Genomic DNA, 5,066 nt, shown 5'->3' on the forward strand with positions numbered 1-5,066 from the left:
CTAGTTGCAAACAGGATGTTTTGATTTGCATCAAGCACATTCCAAAATTCGCCATAATTAACCGTCCCCAGGATGACACCGGGGTAGGTAGCAAAGTCTTTCCTGATCCCAGCTCTGTTCATCTTGGCTTCTTTTAAAAACACAGCAAGCAAGGGTTACTCCAAGCGGAGTCTCCCTTTTTTCCAAAAATTGGGCCACACAGACACCCACCCCATCAGTGGCAGCACTTGGGCCCTAGTTGCAAACAGGATGTTTTGATTTGCATCAAGCACATTCAAAAATACGCCATAATTAACCGTCCCCAGGATGACACCGGGGTAGGTAGCAAAGTCTTTCCTGATCCCAGCTCTGTTCATCTTGGCTTCTTTTAAAAACACAGCAGCAAGGGTTACTCCAAGCGGAGTCTCCCTTTTTTCCAAAAATTGGGCCACACAGACACCCACCCCATCAGTGGCAGCACTTGGGCCCTAGTTGCAAACAGGATGTTTTGATTTGCATCAAGCACATTCAAAAATACGCCATGGTTATCCGTCCCCAGGATGACACCGGGGTAGGTAGATAAAGTCTTTGCTGACCCATGACTTGTTCATCTTGGCTTCTTTTAAAAACACAGCAAGCAAGGGTTACTCCAAGCGGAGTCTCCCTTTTTTCCAAAAATTGGGCCACACAGACACCCACCCCATCAGTGGCAGCACCTGGGCCCTAGTTGCAAACAGGATGTTTTGATTTGCATCAAGCACATTCAAAAATACGCCATAATTAACCGTCCCCAGGATGACACCGGGGTAGGTAGCAAAGTCTTTCCTGATCCCAGCTCTGTTCATCTTGGCTTCTTTTAAAAACACAGCAAGCAAGGGTTACTCCAAGCGGAGTCTCCCTTTTTTCCAAAAATTGGGCCACACAGACACCCACCCCATCAGTGGCAGCACTTGGGCCCTAGTTGCAAACAGGATGTTTTGATTTGCATCAAGCACATTCAAAAATACGCCATAATTAACCGTCCCCAGGATGACACCGGGGTAGGTAGCAAAGTCTTTCCTGATCCCAGCTCTGTTCATCTTGGCTTCTTTTAAAAACACAGCAAGCAAGGATTACTCCAAGCGGAGTCTCCCTTTTTTCCAAAAATTGGGCCACACAGACACCCACCCCATCAGTGGCAGCACTTGGGCCCTAGTTGCAAACAGGATGTTTTGATTTGCATCAAGCACATTCAAAAATACGCCATTCTTATCCGTCCCCAGGATGACACCGGGGTAGGTAGATAAAGTCTTTGCTGACCCATGACTTGTTCATCTTGGCTTCTTTTAAAAACACAGCAAGCAAGGGTTACTCCAAGCGGAGTCTCCCTTTTTTCCAAAAATTGGGCCCCACACACACCCACCCCTTCAGTGGCAGCAGTTGTGCCCCAGTTGTACACTTCACAGCTACATTTGCATCAAGCACATTCAAAAATACGCTATTCTTAACCGTCCCCAGGATGACACCGGGGTAGGTAGCAAAGTCTTTCCTGATCCCAGCTCTGTTCATCTTGGCTTCTTTTAAAAACACAGCAAGCAAGGGTTACTCCAAGCGGAGTCTCCCTTTTTTCCAAAAATTGGGCCACACAGACACCCACCCCATCAGTGGCAGCACTTGGGCCCTAGTTGCAAACAGGATGTTTTGATTTGCATCAAGCACATTCAAAAATACGCCATAATTAACCGTCCCCAGGATGACACCGGGGTAGGTAGCAAAGTCTTTCCTGATCCCAGCTCTGTTCATCTTGGCTTCTTTTAAAAACACAGCAAGCAAGGGTTACTCCAAGCGGAGTCTCCCTTTTTTCCAAAAATTGGGCCACACAGACACCCACCCCATCAGTGGCAGCACTTGGGCCCTAGTTGCAAACAGGATGTTTTGATTTGCATCAAGCACATTCAAAAATACGCCATAATTAACCGTCCCCAGGATGACACCGGGGTAGGTAGCAAAGTCTTTCCTGATCCCAGCTCTGTTCATCTTGGCTTCTTTTAAAAACACAGCAAGCAAGGGTTACTCCAAGCGGAGTCTCCCTTTTTTCCAAAAATTGGGCCCCACACACACCCACCCCTTCAGTGGCAGCAGTTGTGCCCCAGTTGTACACTTCACAGCTACATTTGCATCAAGCACATTCAAAAATACGCTATTCTTAACCGTCCCCAGGATGACACCGGGGTAGGTAGCAAAGTCTTTCCTGATCCCAGCTCTGTTCATCTTGGCTTCTTTTAAAAACACAGCAAGCAAGGGTTACTCCAAGCGGAGTCTCCCTTTTTTCCAAAAATTGGGCCACACAGACACCCACCCCATCAGTGGCAGCACTTGGGCCCTAGTTGCAAACAGGATGTTTTGATTTGCATCAAGCACATTCAAAAATACGCCATGCTTATCCGTCCCCAGGATGACACCGGGGTAGGTAGATAAAGTCTTTGCTGACCCATGACTTGTTCATCTTGGCTTCTTTTAAAAACACAGCAAGCAAGGGTTACTCCAAGCGGAGTCTCCCTTTTTTCCAAAAATTGGGCCACACAGACACCCACCCCATCAGTGGCAGCACTTGGGCCCTAGTTGCAAACAGGATGTTTTGATTTGCATCAAGCACATTCAAAAATACGCCATAATTAACCGTCCCCAGGATGACACCGGGGTAGGTAGCAAAGTCTTTCCTGATCCCAGCTCTGTTCATCTTGGCTTCTTTTAAAAACACAGCAAGCAAGGGTTACTCCAAGCGGAGTCTCCCTTTTTTCCAAAAATTGGGCCACACAGACACCCACCCCATCAGTGGCAGCACTTGGGCCCTAGTTGCAAACAGGATGTTTTGATTTGCATCAAGCACATTCAAAAATACGCCATAATTAACCGTCCCCAGGATGACACCGGGGTAGGTAGCAAAGTCTTTCCTGATCCCAGCTCTGTTCATCTTGGCTTCTTTTAAAAACACAGCAAGCAAGGATTACTCCAAGCGGAGTCTCCCTTTTTTCCAAAAATTGGGCCACACAGACACCCACCCCATCAGTGGCAGCACTTGGGCCCTAGTTGCAAACAGGATGTTTTGATTTGCATCAAGCACATTCAAAAATACGCCATTCTTATCCGTCCCCAGGATGACACCGGGGTAGGTAGATAAAGTCTTTGCTGACCCATGACTTGTTCATCTTGGCTTCTTTTAAAAACACAGCAAGCAAGGGTTACTCCAAGCGGAGTCTCCCTTTTTTCCAAAAATTGGGCCCCACACACACCCACCCCTTCAGTGGCAGCAGTTGTGCCCCAGTTGTACACTTCACAGCTACATTTGCATCAAGCACATTCAAAAATACGCTATTCTTAACCGTCCCCAGGATGACACCGGGGTAGGTAGCAAAGTCTTTCCTGATCCCAGCTCTGTTCATCTTGGCTTCTTTTAAAAACACAGCAAGCAAGGGTTACTCCAAGCGGAGTCTCCCTTTTTTCCAAAAATTGGGCCACACAGACACCCACCCCATCAGTGGCAGCACTTGGGCCCTAGTTGCAAACAGGATGTTTTGATTTGCATCAAGCACATTCAAAAATACGCCATAATTAACCGTCCCCAGGATGACACCGGGGTAGGTAGCAAAGTCTTTCCTGATCCCAGCTCTGTTCATCTTGGCTTCTTTTAAAAACACAGCAAGCAAGGGTTACTCCAAGCGGAGTCTCCCTTTTTTCCAAAAATTGGGCCACACAGACACCCACCCCATCAGTGGCAGCACTTGGGCCCTAGTTGCAAACAGGATGTTTTGATTTGCATCAAGCACATTCAAAAATACGCCATAATTAACCGTCCCCAGGATGACACCGGGGTAGGTAGCAAAGTCTTTCCTGATCCCAGCACTGTTCATCTTGGCTTCTTTTAAAAACACAGCAAGCAAGGGTTACTCCAAGCGGAGTCTCCCTTTTTTCCAAAAATTGGGCCCCACACACACCCACCCCTTCAGTGGCAGCAGTTGTGCCCCAGTTGTACACTTCACAGCTACATTTGCATCAAGCACATTCAAAAATACGCTATTCTTAACCGTCCCCAGGATGACACCGGGGTAGGTAGCAAAGTCTTTCCTGATCCCAGCTCTGTTCATCTTGGCTTCTTTTAAAAACACAGCAAGCAAGGGTTACTCCAAGCGGAGTCTCCCTTTTTTCCAAAAATTGGGCCACACAGACACCCACCCCATCAGTGGCAGCACTTGGGCCCTAGTTGCAAACAGGATGTTTTGATTTGCATCAAGCACATTCCAAATCAACAAGCATTTACTCTCCCCAGGATGACACAGTGGTAGTAAATTCCTTCTGGATCCATGACTTGTTCATTTTGATGAACGTCAGTCTGTCCACATTGTCACTGGACAGACGCGTGCGCTTATCTGTCAGCACACACCCAGCAGCACTGAATACACGTTCAGAGACAACGCTGGCAGCTGGACACGACAAAATCTCCAAGGCGTAACTGGAGAGCTCTGGCCATTTTTCTAGGTTTGAAGCCCAAAAGGAGCAAGGCTCCAGTTGCACAGTCATGGCATCGATGTTCATTTGGAGATACTCCTGTATCATCCTCTCCAGCCGTTGAGTATGTGTCAGACTTGTTGTCTCTGGTGGCCTTGCAAAAGAGGGTCTAAAAAAATTATGAAAAGATTCCATAAAATTGCTGTTACCGGCACCAGATACGGTCCTACTGGTACGGGTAGACTGTTGAAGATGACGAGACCGTCCCATGTTTGTCAAGTTACAACTGGGAGATTCCCTCCCTGCACCTGCACGGTTGTTTGGTGGAAAAGCCGAGCTAAGATCGAGTAACAGCTTCTGCTGATACTCCTGCATACGTGCGTCCCTTTCTATGGCTGGAATTATGTCACAAAATTTGGACTTGTACCGGGGATCTAATAGTGTGGCAATCCAGTAGTCATCATCACTTCTAATTTTGACAATACGACTGTCATGTTGGAGGTAGTGCAACAAAAAGGCACTCATGTGTCTTGCGCAGCCATGCGGACCAAGTCCACGCTGTGTTTGTGGCATAGAGGTGCTACCCGTTCTTTCTTCCTCTG

This window comes from Anomaloglossus baeobatrachus, unplaced genomic scaffold, assembly GCF_048569485.1.
Source record: "Anomaloglossus baeobatrachus isolate aAnoBae1 unplaced genomic scaffold, aAnoBae1.hap1 Scaffold_135, whole genome shotgun sequence".
NCBI classification, from domain to species: Eukaryota; Metazoa; Chordata; class Amphibia; order Anura; family Aromobatidae; genus Anomaloglossus; species Anomaloglossus baeobatrachus.